A 21668-nucleotide genomic window follows, 5' to 3' on the forward strand; every position below is an offset into this window, starting at 1 on the left:
TTTGTAAGATCACAATAGAGAAACAGGTGTCTCATGCCCAAGCCATCTGTATTGAAAATAAGTTAACGAAAGTCATTATTTTTATTATGTTATAATCGTAGCCGAGTTATAACTGTGGAGAATGCAGGACAGCAAACCCAACTGATATTTATTTGGCAAATGAAGAGAAAGGAGGTTCAAATGACGGTTCACTTAGGAGAAAGGAAAAAAGAGTTAGGAGGAAGATAAAAATATTGAAGAAAGCAGTCTTATTGGGAACTAGAAGGGTTTCCCCCCATGTGCGTTTTTTATGTAAGGAGGTATATTTCATATACTACTAGAGAGACCACTTAGGAGCGTGCGTAAGGCATACCTCCACTTTAGGACCAGGTAGATCCGATCACTCATATTTAACAGCGTTCCTGAAAGTCAAAAGGTTAAGACTAACTAGAACCCTTTTCTTACGTTTTTTGCTGCCATGAGTGGGTTCAGACATCATCATCTTTGAATATGTTAGAGATGATTCTTCCAGGATTAAATTATTTTAATTTGAGTACATGAATAAATATTGACAGTTGCAAGACGCTGAGATTTTGCTGCCTAATTAACAGGATTTTAAAATTGAATTTCCAGGTATAATTTTATCATCCATTTTCTGTTATTTTGGATTTGTGAGCCTCCTCCTAAGTAAGTGGATTTAAGTGGTGGATCTTGTTTCTATATTTACCTAATTAGCTATTTGCATCATTGTCTTTATTTTCTTGATTCTTACAAATTCCCAGCTTTATCCTTTCTAGGAAATGTTCTGTTTGTCTCTGAAGGCTGGTCGCCTGTCTCAGGAGTATGTGGCTGTTTTCTCTTCATTAGCTTCATTTAGTTCCTATGTGTGTTTGGCAGCTGTTTGACCATTTGAATTCCCCTCCTAGAATGGGTGCCATCAAGTGGAAGGTGACCCATTGATATGAGATGTTCTAACACCTATTGTTCCATGATTGCTGTCCCGCTGATGCTGACGGTCCTCAGAGGACTGGCCAGAGGAAGGAAAGTAGGATGTTGAGCATTTTAACATCTATTGAAAGGCCAGTTTCTTAGAAGTGTTCAGTAGTACAGGTTAAACTAAGAGGCTGCTTCTCGATTTTTGAAGGGAAGAGGAGTGAGTCTAACTGATAATCTCTCAGGAAAGGATGGGTGTGTTTTTAGGTACTGAAGATCAATCACCTGGATTAAATTATTTCTTGAAATAATTTTTTCTGGAGGCCATCTTCAGATGAGAGTTGATTCTATTTAAAAAGGAAATTTTTGCCTGACCAAATTCCTGTGGGCTTATATCCATATTTAATCAGTTCTGTCTCCATTCAGCTGCCTGAAAACCTTCAACAGAAAAGAAAGATAAATGGAAAACTTGGGCTGTAGGTATCTAAAGGAAAGCAGGCTGGCCTGGGAGAGAGGCGCTCTGGGGATTGCATTCCCTGGGCTGCCATTTGTTATATGACCTCATATTACCTGCTCTTTGCTTTGGTTTCATCACATGGGAAATAAAGGCAGCAGGAATTTATTGAATGCCAGTTATGTATCCCCCCACTCCTCCCCAGAGGCTGTGAATTAAAAATGTTGCAGTGTGCAAGAAATTGTCAAAAGTGTAATCTATCCCAAAGCCGCTAACTTTAGAGGCAAATCTTAACAGAGCCTTCAATATCAGCTTCCCTTTTACAAACAGATATCCCCCCCCCCTTTTAAACTTTAAATTACACTTCTCTGTCTGTATGTGGGGGTTGGCGGAGGCACACACGATATGCTGTAAGTGTTGAGGTCAGAAGACAACTCACAGGAACCAGGTTTCTCCCACCATGTGGATGGCAGAGTCCAAACTCGAGTCATCAGGCTTAGCCTTCTTATAGGCACCAGGCAGATAAACTTACTCTAGAAACTTATTCTAGAGGAGTCGGGTGAGGGTGTCTGTTTCTGATAGTTGTAGCTGACCTTACTTCATGTGCTCATGGGATTAGTCTCTGTACCCTCTAGCCAAGGTTAGGATGCCATGAGTTACTTCAGATTGCTATCTTACTATGCATTCTAAAGAAGGCTAACAAGAAAGGATGGTTGTCCTAGTTAAAGGAGGCCACAGTAGCAGTTTTCCTATGGGTACCCTCCAGGCCGCTATGTGAAGTGTGGTACTGTAGTGTCACAGTAGGAAGGACTCAAAGTACGTCTGTGCTGTGGAGGGCAGCTGGGCAAAGCCTATGGGCTTCAGAGCCTCCCCTTTCTCGGGTCTCTCTTGGGCTTTGCCACATGACGATAGGCAAATCAATTAATGTTTCTGAGTTTATTAGGTCAGAGTCTGACTCACAGTAGTTCTGGCTTTGGTACATTAAACATCTCAGAACTGCTATCAGTTGAGACTCTGGATTGCAAGTCACTGAGCACTGCCTAGTCAACAGTTGGGATGGGCAGACTTACGTGAGAACTTCAAGCATCCCAAATGACTTCTGGAAATGCTTAATAAGAGTAACTTGTCAGCGTGGATGCAGTTTCCTCTGCTCTCTGTTCTGGTCTCCTCAGTGTCAGCAGACTCCTTAAGCTATATACAGTGGGCCTTTGGGAGCCCTTGGCTTTCCTTTTAGGTAGCACCAGGTGCACATATTATGTCCCCAGTCGGCCCAGTGTTCCAGGGAGGGGAAGGCTCTTCCCAGAAGCTCCTGCTCTCTCGTTTGTTTAAACTTGAATAGGTTCTCATTCCAGAAGCTATTGTATAAGAATGGAGAGATAAGCTGGTGAAATTGCTCTCTCCCAGAAGTTGTACTTAAAGTGGATCCCTCTTAGAAACAGACGAGAGTGGGGGGGGGGGCGGCGCTGGGACGTGGGGGGCCCATCCCAGAGAAAACAGTCTTTAGATTGGAGAAGGAAGCAAGGGATGTTAGAGATTATCATTTTCAGGGGATTTGCTGTACTGAAACTTGTTTTATAAATGTACAGACTTGAAGCTTCTCTCTCTCTCTCCCTGCCCCCTCCCCCTCTCTCTCTCCTTGCCAGAGTTTCTGTTTAAGTTGCCAAAACATCTTTAAAAGATTTTTCTGTCTGTAGACTCTTGAATCTACCCCCAACCCCCTTTTTTCTGTCAACAGGTAGCAATGCATCCCAGGGTGCATCGGTATTGTATCTAAACATAAGCCTATGAGATGCTAATAAAATATAGAGTGCACATTCAGCTATCTAGAATTCTGTGAAGTCAGGCCAGATGCTTAATGCACCAGTTAGAAACTGTACCACATCTTTCTGAACAATTCCACAGAGTATTGGAGAAATAATTAGATATTAGCAGGTCACAGATGCCATAGAATACTAAAAAGGGGTTTAAAATGCTTTATTAAATAGTTCTTCTGTTCTGATATTTGCCTTTTAGTCAACACTTAAATTGTACCTTAAAAAACAATCATATCTTCCTTTTAATTATATTTCCAGAACATTCCGCATGAATGAGAGACCTGATCTTACGGATTGAGTCAGAAATCACAGTAAAATCAGTGTGTCTATTTCCTTGCTCACTCCCCACACCTAGCTTTTCCCAGCACCCAAGTTAGAGTGCCGCACTCCTGAGATTGGGCTATAGATACTGGAGGTGGGGCAGGAGAACAAAAGAAATACTCAAAATGTTCCCTCGTGGTCCCCAGCAAAGAAAGGAAGAATTGTGATTCAGAATAGATTAGTAGTTGCTTGCCCACAGGCCCTTGGCTAGAGAGGGAAAGCTTTGAAGGGCCTCTTTAGGGCCTTCCTAAATGGCTATGCAGATGGAGTGATGCAGGATTCCAGCTTTTCGGGGACCCTACCTTTGGCAATTTTTCACTCTCCCAGTGTCATCCTTCCTGCTTTCTTTTAAGATGGAGAAACAAAAACAAACAAAAAGACTTTGAAATGGACCCCAAGACAGCAGAGACTAGGAGCAAGCTGGGCAGACCCGTCCCTGTGCAGTGACTTTCCATTTGGCCCTAGGCAAAGTGTTTCAGCTTTCTGAGTCTCTATCTTTGCACATCCGGCCCCACATACATTTGCTGTAATGGACGTGCAAAAACTGATAAGGGTTCACAGTTAAACTCAAGAACACATGCACCAAGACAGCTGGAGCCTGGGTCTAGATGCTTTCCTTCTTCATAGGAATGAGTGGGGCCTGGATTGCTTCAAAACAGCCCACTGATGTTAAATTGAACTTTAAGTTTTACCATTTTCTTTGGGAATAGAATCATTAGAGCAATGTTTCTGATGGTTGTCTTGAACCTTCAGACCTAGAAAGAAATGTCACCGAAGGCTGAGCTTGAGACTTAATTACAACCCAGAGGACCAAGTCTCTATCTCTAGCAAGGATTGGTTTATGACGGAAATACATAACGATATTGGGAGGTTCGAAAACTAAGTGTCACACAAGTGGCCAACCGCAAGCCTCGTGACTCTGCAGCTCCAGCTACTGCTGCTTTAACCTGGCCTGAAGTTGTCACAGCTTGCAAACCATCCCATTGTTTCCCTATTTCTGACATTTTGGTGCTGATTCCAAGGACAGAGCTTGCTGAGAAATTGTCAATTTTCCCTGTTTTCTGAAAACTGGCTCTGTTGTTCCCCCATGCTTGAGGTTACCTCCTTTTAGAGATTGTGAGTTCCCTGAAGTCACATTCCTTAGGTTAAATAAATGTATTGTTGAAAGAAACACATCTGAGGTAGAATTAAAGACTGCACCTATTTATAGAGATTTGTAAATGGAGGGGCGAAACCTCTCGCTGCTAGTGTCTAGACAAAGCAGGCTTACTTCAACAATGTTTTTCTTCTTGACAAACTGGTATGAGTTACAAAACTTACAAACTGGTATGTCACAAAAAGTTTAAAAGATAAGATATTGGCAGGTGTGGTGGTTCATGCCTGTAATTCCAGCACTTGGGGAGGCAGAGGAAGGCATGTCTCTATGAGTTCGAGGCCAGCCTAGTCTCCAAAGCAAGTCTAGGAGAGCCAAGGCTACACAGAGAAACCCTGTCTTGAAAAACAAAAAACAAAGACAACAGCAAAAAAGATGTTTTCAGCTTATCTGATTTCATGTAGCTCAGTGTTCTAGCATGGCATCTATTCTAAGTAATAGTAAACTGAAAATTAAGAAAAGTTGGCAATTTTTCTGTGATGTAAAAGTAGTTCAGTATTTGAACACCATTCATTGGACTTGTTTAATTCATTTTGAACTCATTAGTTCTCAATTTGAAAACATTTTAAATTTTATTAGTTGTTATTTCTTTTTTTTTTTTTTAACATTAAGTTGTATTATTACTGCATATTCACAAATAGTCTTTTGGGTTCTTGTGCTTAGAAATTAAGTCCTAGATAGACAATTTTAAAGTGTATAGGTTACCAAAGTTTATTTACACTTCACTGAATTTTTTCTTACTTTAAAATGTTTGAAAAATTTAGATTTGAAAATGATTATTTTTAAATTTATTGATTTTCATTTGGAAAAATTTTGAGATGCTTCTTCGCGGGTTTTAAATTCTAACATTTATATAGAAGGAACATGCAATTTAGAGTCACTTTGAATGCAGTCCTTGTCTTCTTCAAGGGGCCAAGGAACAGACTTTGCTGGAAAATGTTTACATGCAACTTTGCCTTCTTCTTTGTCCTCAGGACAAGTCAGAGATCAGCTGAATAGATCACATCTTATCATTGCCTTACTAAGAATGAGGACAGGTCAAGTACTATGTACAAGCTATGTGTTTGTTGCTCTGGATCTGAGGCTGGCAGGTTTGTTTGTTTGTTTGTTTGTTTGTTTGTTTGTTTTTGGTTTCCAAACTGTTTTAAAAGTAGGATTTATATGCTTAAACTTTTGGGGTGTTTTATTTTATCTAGAATTTTAGGTGCTATAAAACTTCAGTTAATGGCATTACTCATACTCAGTAATTATGCAAAATCGTTGCTACTGCCACTGTTATTGTCATGATAGTTACTGTTTGTTCCTTACAAGCAACCTTTCTTATATTTCAGAGAAGTTAGAAGTGACTATTCTGCATCTTGTGTGCATTCAGTGGAGGCTTCAAACAAACCAGAATCCCTGCTTGGTACTAGCAAGTAGGAATACAATATTAGGAACCATAATAATTGCAAGGAACTTTTAAGTCATCTTTGCATCTTCTTGGCTATTTGTTTCTCTATTGAGAGGTATGGCTATTGCATTCATAGGAAATAATCTAGAATGTTAAGACAGTAATTTCCCAATTTAACTCAGACTCAGGCCAGTGAGGTGGGTTGCTCAGTGGATAAGGCCACGTTCCTTTAAGCCTGACAACTGAAGTTTCATTCCCAGGACCCACATGAGAAAAGACAGCAGATTCTTGCAAGTTTTCCTTTGACCAAATTTAATTAAAATGAAAGGAAACCCAGATTTACTTTTTATTGATATTTGAATTTTAAAGGAATCTAAATACACTTTAAAATATTATACTCTCAAATATATTTGGGGAAAAGAAACATATAGGTGACCAAGATCCAGTTTAAATAGCAAAAAATTTAAGCACTACAAAATATGTATGAATGTCATCTCTCTCCCAGTTCCTGTAGTCTTCCTGGTCATTCATAGTCTACAATTTTTATTTTATACTCTCATTTTCTTTGCTTCTTGTGGTGATGGGAGTTCTTTATGCTTAGGGAAAACCCCTACTGACGAATAGCTACTTTAACCTCCATCTAACAGGAAAGTCTATCTAACAGACACTAGTCTAGGAAGTGTTACATATATGCTGACAATGATATTAAAGATTTTTTTTTTTTTTTTTTTGGCTAGTATCTATAGTTCTACGACAAAGAACTATTCATATGCAGAATGCTCAAAGGTTTTGTTTTTAAAGTATGCACTTTTTCTCTCTAGCATTCTCTTTGCTTAGTTCAGTGGTTTTTAACCTTCCTAAGGGTCCAACCCTTCAACACAGTTCTTCATGTTGTGGTGACCTCCACCGTAAAATTAGCTTCATTTCTATCTCATAACTGTAGTTTTGAAACCGGTGGTCTCAGTTTCTAAGACCATCAAAAATATGTGTTTTCTAATTGTCGCAACCCACAGGTTGAAAACCACTGGCTTAGGTTGATTTGACCCAATTCTCTGAATTTCCTGGAAACAGGTGGTAGGTCTTGTCTAATTCCTTACTTGGAGAGTGTTACATAGAAATTCAGAGCAAAAAGATTTGGGAGGCAGAGTAGGAGGAGGGAAGGGGAGAGAGGAGAGTGTGTGCATGTGAGGGGAGTGAAAGGAGAGAAGGAGGGGAAGAGAGGAGAAAAGAGAGAAGAAGAAAAGTGTCACTACCAAAGTCCTTTGGGCTTGATCCCTGTTTCTTTTCTGTCTACTCTCAGCTGGCTTTTCAATACAAGTTCATTAGCTATCAAGCTATGTGTCGAAAGTCTGGTCACTTTGGCTGAACTCTTCATTATCCAAAGACTTGATTGCTAACTTTCTAAAGTTGTTCCATCTACTAAAATTGTAGGCAGCCCTCAAATAATCCCATGGCAGCTAGCTAAAGAGTCTTTCGAAGAATTTCCCCAAAGCAAAGACACAGAAACGTGTTGTTGATCTGTGGCTGAGGTCAACAACCATGTCACCAATGCACTCTGAGCTGCTCAAACATTTGAAGTGAGCCTGCAAACAGCTTGGGAGGGAAATCACTTGAAGAGATAGGAAAAAGTCAGAGGTGGCAAAAATAGCAAGCAGTTACCACCCTCTGGTAAGAAGAGGCCTGGTTTGTAGGTCTGGAGTCTTGACCAGTTACTGTGATAGTATGTGCCAAGGAAGAAAAGAAATTTCTCAAGAATATTGATAGCACTTGCTCCTTTCTTTCATGCTGGTAGTGAGTAGTGGGATAATATAGGAGAGATTGACAAACTGTAAAAGCTAATGGGAAAGATGAGGATGGTTCATTGATTTAGGCAAAATGATAATGTCTGTGCAACAAGACAGGGTTTCCATTAATCCTGTGGTCTTAGAAAGCTAAGAGTAAACTCACTTAGCTCTGTCTCGATGAAGAGGAGGCCTTAGGCCACATAGACATGGAGCGATTTTTATTGTAGCTTATAGTCTTCTTAGGGAAAAAATTGGGTCTTTCCCAAAGCTGCCAGTTTCAAGTTTACAGGATACCTGGGACCCCCAAGTCATTAATCAGGACTGTGCGCAGGAGTGTATGCCTCCTCTGAGAAAGGCCTGCTCTATCTGGAAAGGAGGCTTTTTGTTTTAGAAGGGTGAAAGCTGACACTTGTCAAGAAAGCCATTGTTAAGCCTTGGCTACTAATAGGAGTGTGTGCGTGAAGACATGTGTCACAGCCAAATCACCTATTGGTCCTGGAGTACTGGGAAGCTTTCGGAGATTTCTGGATTGTGTCCAGATTAATATCTAGTCTAGTATTCCAGGGTCAGCAGAGTCAACAGAACTGGCAAAATACAAGGCCAGACAAATACATAGATCTTAGAACAAAGAATAAAATTTCTGTGATATGTAGGTTCACCTCAATCTCTGCTGGAAAGTCCATGAGAGCAAATATTAAAAAGAAAGATGTACTCATTAAAGGTATGATATTTTTTAATATATCAGAACTCTAATGTATACTTCTGTTTGCATTGCTTTTCTGATTTTCATTCTTAACTTTGATTTTCTTTTAAATGAAGAACATCCTTCAATAGTAGACAAAGACGTGATTTTTGTAACTCATTATTTAAAGAAAGCTAATTTTTGTATTAATTTCAAGGTTTGATTCTTTTCAGTGGGATATTCTGCAATTGTAGTTTCCCCCCAATATTTGTAATAAAATTAAATCACATGTTTTAAGAGGGGAGGAAGCATAATGCCTTAGATATGTCCAAGAGCTATAAAGACTTTTTATTTTTAAACAAAAATGAACCAGCCCCTGCTATTTTACATTATACTTACTTCAGTCAACTCTATATTCATGCTGAACTTTGCTACTAAATGATACTGTTATGGTGGAAAGTTGGAAAATAATTATCATGATAAGAGATAAACAAGAAATGTAATCTGAATTTCCACCATCTTCAGTCTTTTCACAGCTTATTCTTGTATAACAAGAATTATAAGCGTTTTAGTGAAAAACCAAACCACACCAGTGTTTTAGTGTTGGTAATTACTCATCAGTTGTAGTTATAACTATTTCTTGATAATTAAGTTAGTTCTTAATGAACTTCAAGACTCTGCATTCCTTCATAATTTTCTCACTGCTCTAGTGAGAGTGTCTTTGGCTTCTATGTCTGGGCTTTTCAGATAACATTTTAAATTTAAATTTATTTAGAAAACCATTTCCACTACTTGTCTGTCTTTGTCTGGCTTTTTGCATCTGAGTGCAAACACCTGAGAAGACAAAAAGTAGCTGTCAGACCCCTGGAGCTGGAGTCATGGGGGTCATGAGAAGCTGACACGGTGGCCAGAAACAGAACTCACGTCCTTTGCAGAAGTAGATCCCTCCAGACTCAAGCAATGGCAGTCTGAAAAAGCATACTGCAAAAAATATTTTCTTTTCATTAGGTTGCTTTTAACTGTGAGTAATAGACAGTGGAATTCAAAATAGCTTTAAAAAGAAAAGAGAGATTTTATTTAAGGGCTGCTCTAGGTTTGGCTAATTCTCTGACTTAGTGGCTTGATTTCCTTAGGGAAGAGCAAAACAATAGCCGGGACTCTGGGTCTCTGTGAGTTTTGAAGGGCAAGGAACCTTTTCCTACTAATTTTGCTGACCTGGCTTTCCTTCATCTTCTGGCTAGCACTGGATCATACATCAGGGCCCAGGTTTTGATGACTGGCTGGCTGATTGGGCCAGTTGCCCTGGGAGAATGGTCCAGGAGGGATAAGATACCTGGAAGGAGATAGTGGAGGATGTGTGGCCTACCTACAAGTCTTTTCTGATAATTCTGTAAAGTGCTTTTCAGGTACCCAGCAACAGTACTGAGTACTTAATTGCTGGGTCTCCTGCTGATCTAATGAGCATTGTACGTCTTGTGTCCTTGCTGTTCTTCTGCCCCTTGGGGTTGCAGCAGGTGTGGGCCCTTTGAACTTTTAGCTTTTTGAAATTCAGTATGTATGCTTTTGCTTCCTGAATAATTCGTGTTTTTCTTGATAAATTTTAGCAGGTTATGATATATTCTGAGTAATAATTATCTGCATGTATTTTCACTGGTGGTACTTTCTGCCAATATATGATTTTTGTGATTTGTTTTAATTAAAAAAATGTTTCTGGGGCTGAGATGTAGTTCAGAATGCTTGTCTAGCATTTGCAGAGCTCTGGATTCAATTCCTAACACCGAAAACCAACTACAGTAGCAGCAGTAACAACTCTAAAACTTAAATGTTTATGTTTCTTTCATCTTATTCACAGGACTCATTTACAACACTCAGATTATACTGACAGTAAAGAATTTTCTTTCTTCTTGAAGGGGTATTTTATAATAATAGTAACGCGTCATTGTCTTTTCATTATCATTCATGTAGTTTCCCAGGGGCTTTATGAACTGTTATCAAAGCACTGAATGCCAAAGCAGAAGTGGGCAGTTGGTTGTCCAGTGCAGACAGAGATGAGTGTGATTAGTGGACATGTGATATGATGATTCTTTTATGAATAAATGTTGGTTTGGGAAGTATAGTTATTTATATAACCATATATTAAGTGTATTTTTTAATTTTTAAAATAATTTATTCAGATTACATCCTAATTTTTATCCCCTGACTTGTATCTTCCCATTCACCTCTCCCTTTTTTTTTTTTTTTATCCTATCCCCCTCCCCTAGACCTGTGACAGAAGGGGACCTCCTCCCCGACCATATGACCACCACAGCCTATCAGGTCTCATCCCCATAGTCTGCTCCCCTTCCTCTGAGTGCCACCAGGCCTTCCAATCAAAGGGAAGAGGGTAAATAGGAGGCACCAGAGTTCATGTCAGAGTCAGTCTCCGCTCTCCACACAACTATGGAGAATGCTCTTACCATTGAATAGGGGGTCTAGGTTTACTGCATGCGTTGTCCTTGGTTGGTACAGTAGTTTGTTCAGGTCCCCCTGGGTCCAGATCCACCAGCCTTGATGGTCTTCTTGGAGGGTTCCAGGACCCTCTTGGTCCTTCTGTTTCCCTATTCTCCCACACCTCTTTCCCCGGAGTCCCAATAGTAAGTCCCAGCACCTGTCCCAATCCCCTGCTGAGTGAAGACTCTCAGAGGACATCCATGTTAGGCTAGTGTCCAATTATAAGTGAGTATATACCATGTGTATCTTTCTGGGTCTGGGTTAACTCATTCAGAATGATCATTTCTTGTTCCATCCATTTACCTGCAAATTTCAAGATTTCCTTGTTTTTAATAGCTGAGTAGTATTCCATAGTGTAAATGTACCATATTCAACTGAGGGACATTTAGGTTGTTTCCAGGTTCTGGCTATAATGATAAGGCTGCTATGAACATGGTTGAGCAAATGTCCTGGCTGAGCAGTGGAGCATCTTTTGGGTATATTCCAGGGAGTGGAATAGCTGGATCTTGAGGTAGCCCTATTCCCAATTTTCAGAGAAAGTGTCAGATTGATTTGCAAAGTGATTATACAAGTTCACACTCCCAGCAGCTATGAAGGAGTGTTCCCCTTTCTCCACATCCTTGCCAGCATGTGTTGTCAATTGAATTTTTGATCTTAGCCATTCTGATGGGTGTAAAATGGAATCTCAAAGTTATTTTAATTTGCATTTCTCTGGTGACTATGGACATTGAGCATTTCTTTAAGTGTTTCTCAGTCATTCAGTATCTCTCTGTTAAGAATTCTCTGTTTAGCTCTGAAACCCATTTATTAAGTGGTTATTTTGTGGTGTTTAATTTCTTTTTTTTTAAAATTTATTCATATTACATCTCAATTGTTAACCCTTCCTTGGTTCCTCCTATTCCTCCCTCCCTCCCACTTCCCCCCCTTTCCCCTCCCCTATGTCTGTGATTGAGGGAGACCTCCTCCCCCTATATATGCTCATAGGGTATCGAGTCTCTTCTTGGTAACTTGCTATCCTTCCTCTGAGTGCCACCAGGCCGGTGTTTAATTTCTTGAGTTCTTTATATATTTTGGATATTAGCTCTCTGTCAGATGTGGGGTTGGTGAAGATCTTTTTTAAGTTTGTAGGCTGTTGCTTTGTTTTATTGACAGTGTCTTTAGCCCTACAGAAGTTTCTCAGTTTCATGAGGTCCTGTTTATTAATTACTGACCTTAGAACCTGAGCTATTAGTGCTCTATTCAAGAAGTTGTCTCCTATGCCAATGAGTTTAAGGCTCTTCCCCACTTTTTCTTCTTTTTTTAATATGTTTTTAAATTTTATATGTTTCAATGTCTTATTTAATAATAGAAGAAATAAAACATTAAAATAAAAAGCTCTGGGAGTGCTCTCCATAGTCTGTTAGAATGAAGGAAATCTTGCAACTCTAACAGTTGAGAATCACTGCTATATGTGAATACCAGTGTGTAATTCACAAATCCCTTTATTTCAACTTGTACGTTCAAATAGTAAACATTCATTTAGTTGTCCTTAGGAAAATACAAACTGGTGGACAGTTATGTTCCCACATACATGTATGTGTCAGGAAGGCGGACCAAAACATACACATCCTCTGTGCAAGCCATCTGCTTCAGTCAGCCATCGACACAAGTGCATTGGGACGTAGCTGAAATAACCTGAATTTTGATACCAGGTCGACCTAGATTTAGACCTCAGCAAGGAAGCTCATGTAGGATAGTGATTTGATTTTTATATACCTCGTCTTCACTGAGCTTTGCTTTAGAATTTTTACAAATCTAATTTTTACTATTTTTGTGCAAATTAAACATAAGTGAGGGGCCTACATGGATGCCATGAACAGTGGCATATTGTTTTATATGTTCACTATGTTTCTTTATATAAAATCCTCTGAAGCTGTAGACTCAGAAAAATGAATGTTAATAGAGCTGACTTACAACCTATCAAATTACAATGTGGTATTTTAAATGCCAATTAAATAGGACAGAGTGCTACACAAGCTTGACAGAATGTGCAATGGCACCTTCTGTACATGTGTACCCATGGCCTCAGCAGTGCACATTTTTCCCCTAGGTGAGTAATGTCTGTTCTAGAGAGAACCTGTGAGAAAGCTGTTCATTGAAGAGTTATTTATATGGTAAAAGAAAATGGAGGCACTGAAATACATCTACCAGTAGAGTCATGCTCTATCTATAGAGATAATTTTTTTCACTGCCTTTTGGGTGTTTAGAGATTTCACCAACTGACATTGGAAGGTGCTGGTTATATAATCATGAGAAGCAAGAATGTAAAACAATGAGCTTCATCATTTCAGTGACATTAAAAACAAAACTTTAATATGGAAAAGAGAAGGAGCTACATCAAAGTGTTAACAGGGCTCTGTCTCTGAGTACTGCCATGACTTTTCTTTTATACTCACTTTGCAACTTTCTCATTAACAATTTTGTAATGTTTTCCATCTTAAAGTTCTTGTTTAAACACATCTTTGGAAAAGATTGGTTCTTTTTCACGTTTGCCTTCAGATCACCAAGGATAGAAAAAACCCTAAATGAAAGCAGAGACTAATAGAAGTTGGGGAGGGACAGGGAGGGACTACATCATATGTCTTCCTTACTAGGGAGCGTGGGCTGCAGCTGAGCATTTCTAGGGGATGCGGGGCTTCAAAAAACACCTTCTGGATTCATATTTAGGGGACTGTGATCTGACTGGTGAATGGATGCTAAAAGGCATATGCTAAGGTCAGACACCTAGTTCACTACCCAGATTTTCCATGCACTGAATGCATTTGTGGAGGGATTGTTTGATCAGTGTGTGTCCTTGACTATGTCCATATGTAAACTGGGAATAATAATGTTCTCTTTGCCATATGTGGTTGTGAAGTTCTACTTTCAGCAAACAGTTATTAGATTTAAAATTGTTATCATAGTGTCAGCACATAATAATCTCTTACTGAAACCTCAATTGTAGTAGATCTAGTAAGAATTTAATCATTTGGGAGGAGAAATGGGAGGATCATGAGTTCTAAGCCAGGCTGGGCTACACAGAGAGACTGTCTTAGAAAATAACCCATGATCAACAGCAAAGGAGCATAACTGTCTATTGTCTCACAACAAATAGTCCTAAAGTCAGTGCCTGCAAGTGACAGCAGTGTCACATTCTGTTTATGAGTGTCAGGGGTTACAGTTCGTCTCTGCTGCTTGGGCTTTGGCTTGGAAGCTTACCTGAGCATCTGAGGATGTGTCTGCCTCACAGAAGAAATGCCTCACTCCACGGCTGCAAAATTCTTCTAGTTTTTCCAGGGAGCTCAGCTGGACTGTGCTATGAGGTGTCTGTTCTAGTCCACTGAGGCTTTCATCTTGGCACAGTGGCTAGGCTTCAAGCACAAACATCTGAAGAAGGCCAGGCGGGATGTCTTAACATTTTTATAATGTGTCCTCAATAGTGACTTAGTGACTCTATCGTAGTCAACAATCCATCGACATCGAAGACGAGAACTCATGGATGTAAACCTGTATTGAATATAGACAGTACATGGAAAGACTAGCATAAAGGGTTATTGTAGGCATGATGGAGGAATGCACTTGCCATAATAGCACTCAGTTGACCTATGACATCCTCATTCACCAGTTGTAGTAGTCACAAGCTTTGTATTAGAATTGTCATATTTTTTCTTAAAAAATACAGACTATGAAAAGTTTTATCTCCTGTCATTCCCTCCCCTCCAGCTCCTCATCTATCCTCCAATCACCTCTTTCTGTCCCCCAGTTTCATGTGACCCCCTTTTAAACCCACCAAGTCTGCTTTGTGCTTCCAGTATGTGCCTGGTTGTAGAACAATCAAATGGAGTGTGGTTAAAATATCAGGGTCTGTATACCCAAAGAAAAGCAGCCAACCCTCCCTCACCCGGTAGCCATCTATTGCCAATAGCTTCTCGGCTGCATGAACCCCTCACTATCCATGCTGAGACTCTGGAGGCTTGCTTTTTTTATAGGTCTTGTGCATGTTGTCACAGCTGCTGTGTGTGTGTGAGTGTGTGTGTGTGTGTGCATGCATTGGTCCTATCACATTTGGAAGACGTGGAGAAATCATTCTTTTTATTATTTTATTTATCTTTGCTTTCTTTAATAAATGATCACTTATTATTAGGAAAACAGTATTAAATGAAAAAAATTAAGCACAACTCTTATATTTAGAATATAAAGTTTCTGAGCATAAATGTTCTAAGTCTAAACTACATAAGCTTGAGAACCCATCCTGCTGTTTTCTCACTTTGGTCGTATCTAGTGTGGGAATCTTCAGAATTCAAGAAAGGAAAGGAAGAAAACAAATACATAGTATTCACAAATACTTCTATGTTAAATGTGGGGTCCTTAGTGCCAGCCTCAGATGCCAAATATAGCAAATGCAATGGTAAACTGCCGTCCTCAGAGCCTGGTCTTTAATGTTGTGGTTGTGAGCCACTTATGATCTGGTGCTGGAGCTCCCTGTTGGGGAATCTGGACAGAGGGAGAAATGTGTTCATTCCTCAAGCAAGGCAGACACAGGGAAATATGCTTGTACATTTCACATTGACAAGACCCATACAAATATCCCAGCAAATGAGGCAGTACTCTCCAGATTTTGGGAAATGTCCAAAGAAGCCGTCTGTGCCCCGCCTTCCCCTCCCCCCTCCATAAAAACCTTTGGCATTACCCTTGATCATGTGCAAAGCCATCTCTTTTGAATTAAACATATCTTATCCTGAAAGATTCCAGACCTGGCCCTTTGAAACATTAACTTATCTTTCCAGCTGTAATTTATTTCTTCCCTTCAAATGGAAACACTTCATTTTCAAAAGGAAAGAGCATTTCAGGTTTGATGTGAGAATAGAATGAAATATGGAAGGGAAGGATTAGTTTCAAAGAAGAGGAGGGTTTTCTAGCAACTCGGTGCACCTTCAAATGCAGATGTTGCTTTGTAGATTGAGGATGCAGTGAAGCACCGGGTAGCAATGCAGGACGGCGTGCCATCTGATGACCTGAAGAAGTCAGGGTGGCATCTTGAGTACATTAATTTGCTGCTGGGAGCAGTTTATAGGATACTACCTTTTTTTTTTTTTTCTTAATGTAACTTTCACTATTGAGTAAATATTATGCTTTAGTCCATGTTCTAAGTGTGTTAGTTATATTTGGTCATTGGGTGCTCTGACACCGCTATCAGGAAGTTAGTGCCATCCCCCTTCCCCTTTGACAGACAAGAATAAAGTGTTTCAGAGGTCTGCCAAGGGTCATAGAGCATCTTAGCAGAGCTTTGTCCCAAACTCCTGGTTTGTTTATGAGCTATTTTTTTAAAGTGACAGTATGTAGAAAATTTCTACTAGATAACTTTTCAAATACCGAGATCCAGAGAATATAAGTAGACATCTGCTTGGAATTATCTCAAAATTCACAATGTAAAAACCCAGAGCAGCTAGCTGGGTGCGGTGGCCCGTGCCTGTGATCCCAGCACTCATCGAGGCAGAAACAGGCAGATTTCTGGGAGTTCGAAGCCAGCCTAGTCTACAAAGGGAGTCCAGGATAGCCAAAGCTACATAGAGAAGCTGTCTCAGAAAACAAAACAAAACAAAAGCAGACAAACAAACAAACAAACAAAAAACCACGAGCAGTCCTGGCTTTGTTGCTCTCAGAAGTTGAGAACAGGCTGAACCTGGGCTACATAGAAAGTTTGAGGTTATCAGGAGTCACAAAGCAAGAACTTCTCAAGTTAAAACCAAACCAAACCAAAACACCAGCAGAAACTTATCAAAAATCAGTATGGTGTATAATGGTGAATATAACTGTCTTCCAAAGCACAAACCAGCAGCACTGATAATGAGCAGAAAGGTAACCCTTGCTTACTATGCTATTGGTGGAATATGCATCAGTACAGCCAGCATGGAAGACAGCTTGGGGGGGTTTCAAAAGATTAAAATAGAGCCACCATGTGATCCATAGACTCTATTGCCATATCTGTGTGCAAAGAAGATGAAATCAACATATCCAAGAGATGCCTGCATGCCTCTGTTCTTAGCAGCATTGTTCAACATGGCAGACTGAGATAAGGAATCAGCCTAACTATCTACCAGCAGAAAATGGATATCTATATGCTGGAAATCTATTCTTGTAAAGAGAAAGAAATCTAATCATTTGGACAATCTTAAGAAACTTTAAGGACATTATGTTAAATCAAACAAAGCAATCACAGGACTTCATGCATAAGTGAAATCTAAAATTATTGAATTAGGAGGAGCAGAGATTGGAATGGTGATCTCCACTAGCTGGGGGTACACAGTGACAGGGAACAAAGGATATGAAATCTCAGATAGTGCTTTAGCTGGTCATCAACTTGGCATAGCCTAGAATCACCTGAAAAAAAATCTCCACTGTGAGTGATGATTGTCTTTGTTAGGTTGATCTGTGAGCTTGTCTGTGAGGGAGTGTCTTCATTTTCAGTTGACATGGAGGGCCCAGTCCTCCATGGGAGGTACTATTGTTTGCACAGGTAGTCCTGCACTGTGTAAGGAAGCTAGCTTAGTATGAGCCTGCAGGAACCAGCAAAAGTAACCTTCTGTGACTCCTGCCATCAGTCCCTTCCCTTCATTTCCCCTTAAAGATGGTTCAGACCTGGAAGTATGAGCTAAGTTAACCTTTTCCTCCCCACTTTGCCTTTGGCGAGAGTGTGTTACTACAGCAACAGAAATAGAATAGTTAGAGATGAGGGATAAGTTCATAGGTATTTTATGTAATGTGCTGACTAATTAATATTAACATATGGTATAGTTAGTAATTCCTGGAGAATAGATTTTAGATGTTCTCAGCAAAACGTATGTGAGGTAATTTGGATGTTCAAGAGTTATGTCATACACAATAAATGCATACAATTTATGTTTGTCAATTAAGAAAATAAGTGAAAAAATATGAGCAAAAGAAGATCTGGGTCTGGAACACGATGTGTAAGAACCTGGGTGAGTTACTTCGTCTCTCTTAGAGTGATTGCCCTGCCAGCTTAAGACAGTTGTTGAAAGGGGCAAATGAGTTATGCCTGTGTCAAATCCCACCACTAGATCTAAAGACCCCAATTACTGCTTGCTACTACGGTGGGCGTGCTTCTTTTCTCTTAGACAGATATTTCAAGAACGCTTACCTTTGGACACTCACTGTTTTCACATCATCCCTCCATCCCTCACCATGTCATTAGCTGGTACAACAGATAGCTAGGGCTTAACATGCGCCTGGCATATGGTCACGCCCAATGGACTATCGTCATTATTATTTCATTTCTAGCAGATGCACTATGTTGGAGAAGCAATACAAGAAATTACCTCTTCCAGAAGACGAAAGCCACCAAGCTAAGTGGAAAATAGGAGGTTCTCGTTATTCTTGGTTGTCAGTAGCCACAGATGCTGAAGAGAGTTGGGAAGTCAAATTTCTACCTTAAGATTTCTAGTTTTTAATGTTAGTAAAGCAACTTTTTTGTGTGTGAGTTCTAGCTATGTGCTTACATGCCAAGTTTGACCAGTTCAAGTTCATCTTACAACGCCCGTTTATGTTTGATGAGATGGAATGTTATGGTCACTAGGAGAGAGCTGCGTTGGCCATTTCTTGATTATTCTGTAATGATTTCGAGATTCTTTTGCTTTATTCCCAACTCTTTCCCTTATTGCAGTGGTCTGTTTGTCAGGGCAGAGGGTAGTTCTCTGAGACACAAGGAAGCACCCTTCTGCTGTGGATTTTCTCACCAAAACTGGTTGTCATGGCCTTTCAAAGCCCTTTGCAACATTAGCTCCCAGCTAAAGTCTAACATTTAGATGGATCCTGTGAGAGGTGAGCCAGACATTCTTGCAGATTTAAAGTTTATTAACTTAAAATTTCACTCTTAAAATGTATGACGATGCTTTAATATTGTACCTTAAACATGAAGGTAGTGATTCTTTCCTCATTTTTCCAAAATAGCAGAGATGAGCGTCCTATTTCAATTCCAGTCATCTGAAAGGTTGAAGGGAGAGCAGGGACTGCCTCTGATATGAACTCTGGTGCCCTGATTTCATCACTTCCCCTTGGTGAGGAAGCCCAGCAGCACACAGAGGAAGAGGAAGCAGGCTATCTGGATGAGACCTGATAGGCTGAGGCCATTAGGTGGGGGATGAGGTCCCCTTTTGTGAGAGGTTTAGGGGAGGGGAATAGGGCAGAACAGGGAGGGAGCGAGGAAACAGGAAGGTACAAGCGAAGGATAACATTCAGGATGTAATCTGAATAAATTATAATAAAATTTAAAAAAACTTAAGTTTTCTCATGTTAGTTAAACTATTTAGGATGGGTCTCGAGTCTTTTGTTGCTGTTAGAATGCTTAGCTGTGTAGAAACCATGAGGGATAGCGAGGATGTAACAAAATGAACTACGAGGGAGGGTCGAAGGGTAACAAAAAAAGGGGCTCAGGAGAGGGAACTACTACTTCTGCTGCTTCTTGCTGGCATTTCGGCTTCCTCTCCTTTGTCCGGAGGAGGTCACTTTAACCTTTTATTTCCTTTGTGCATGAGCTGTACATGTTTATTTTCTAGATCCCGTTTATTGACATCTCCGGTTACCTGCACATTTCCTATCCTTCTGTGGCTGTTTAATAAAGGTCATGTTTATAGTTTCAGTACTGTTGGTTTGCCCAGTGGGCCAGATGTCAGCCTCTGTAACATCCAATAGCACCCCCGTGCAGAGAACAAAATCCTATGATTCCATTGTGGTCCATCTGACTTACAGACTTTGGGTCTGCAAAAATTACAGCACAGTAAGAACAACAACTTGCTAAATTCCGATCACTGGCGCTGTGACTTCTGTAATCATTACATCAACTGTTAGAGATAGGTAATTTCGTCAGAACAGGAAGAGGAAAAGTCCAGGGGTTGGTCCAAAGCTACTTAGTGGTGTCCTGGAGTCCAATGCTCTGCTGTTTCCCCAGGTGTCAAGGGTGCATGAAACACATAAGGCATAGGCACCTGTTGTTGGCTAGTGGGCTTTTTGAGTTTTATTTAAGGATTCACTCAAACTCCATTCCTGCCATTGATGTCTTAATGGAGACAGCATTTGTTTGCTTGTCTGTTTTGTTTGTTTGTTTGTCTGTTGAGACAGGGTCCCACTGTGTAGTCCTGGCCTTTGACTCACAACATAGACCAGGCTGGCTTTGAAGCTGTAATCATTCTCTGCCCTCTGTCTGTCTAATATTCGGATCACAGGCACATGCCACCATATTCTGAGATATCTCTTAATTATTTTATTTTATTTTTTGAGCTAACATCTCATTATATAACCTTCCCTGGCTTAGAACTCACTATGTAGACCAGGCTGGCCTTAAACCCACAGAGATCTATCAAACTCTGCCTCCCAAGTGCTGGGACTAAAGGTGTGTGCCACCATCAACCAACATGACGAGATAGGTTTTAGATGGAAAAGAGTTTCAGAGCTCCAAGTTAACACTGGATAATCTTGATTATGAAATCTGCATTTTTGGGAATTTGTTGTCTCCTGTGCTTGAGGGAAAATGCAACAGGAAGAGATTTGCCATAAATTTGGCCTTCTTAAAACCAAGATTCAGCAACTGTGAATAAGAAACAGATATTACAATGAATTGTCTTCTTCAACTACCAAAGATACATAAACATGAAAGATATCTAATTAATCTGAAGAGCACAGATAATCATAACATACATTAAAAAATTAGGAAGTGATACCTTTTGAGTACTTACTCTATTTAGCTTGTAACTTAAAATTTAAAGGTGTAAGGTATGTAATTTGATTATTAGTAATGACTGTGCTTAATAACAAGCTCAGGAACAGTTGTTTTTTGAGAATTAGTAGGAACCAGCTGACAGCAGTTTATTTACAGAGACAGAAGCCCATTAGCACTTTCCTAAGACTCCACCCTGCGTAAGCCCTACCTCTGCACTTGGTGTTTAAAAGTCTGTTTCTTGCCTCTGACTCTCAGCCTACAGTGTAATAAAATTGTGATGTGAGGTAAGCCACTCTATCTGAATGTTCTTTTGTGTTACCTATAAATAATAATGGTAATTCTGTACTTTATGCTGTGTCAATCCATCTCCACAACAGAAAACTACTGCAACTATTCATTTTACAGTTGTGAAAAAAAAAAAATCCAGAGAGTCCGTCACTTGCCTTACCAGTAAATGACAGACTTGATGTATAAATAAGGGCAATTTGGTCCCCTAACCTGCCATGGAACCCTTTGCAATACACCGACTACTGAAGTCGGTGTACGGTGTGAACAGGAAATGACAGGGCATATGTAAGGCTCAGGATAATCATATGAATATCAGGAACTGTTGGAATGTGTAGGAAAAGGAATCTGTGATCTAGCTTGTTCCTAGTCAAGGGAAAAAAAATCTCCCGGGGACCTTTTAAAAACAAAACCAAATTTAAATGTTATGCACTAGCATAGGATGCATATAGTAATGAACCAAACACATAAATAAAACTTAAATGTCACCATTGCATCCTAAACTGATAACCAGAACTCTATGTGATTGGGTATGGGTGATGGTGTTTTGTTTTGTTTTTTAATTTTTTTTTCATGTAATCTTACCTTTGTGAAAAAACTGGAAACTGATCCAGTGTTACTAGAACTCTTTT

At 39.8% G+C, this 21668-nt stretch overlaps 1 protein-coding gene across 1 annotated transcript in view; it reads left to right on the forward strand.

Annotated features, from left to right (window-relative positions):
• Macrod2 (mono-ADP ribosylhydrolase 2) overlaps nucleotides 1-21668 on the forward strand; it is a 1925774-nt gene that overhangs the window by 300159 nt on the left and 1603947 nt on the right. The gene's annotated exons all lie outside the window — the stretch shown is intronic.

This window comes from Acomys russatus, chromosome 4, assembly GCF_903995435.1.
Source record: "Acomys russatus chromosome 4, mAcoRus1.1, whole genome shotgun sequence".
In the NCBI taxonomy this organism is placed as follows: domain Eukaryota; kingdom Metazoa; phylum Chordata; class Mammalia; order Rodentia; family Muridae; genus Acomys; species Acomys russatus.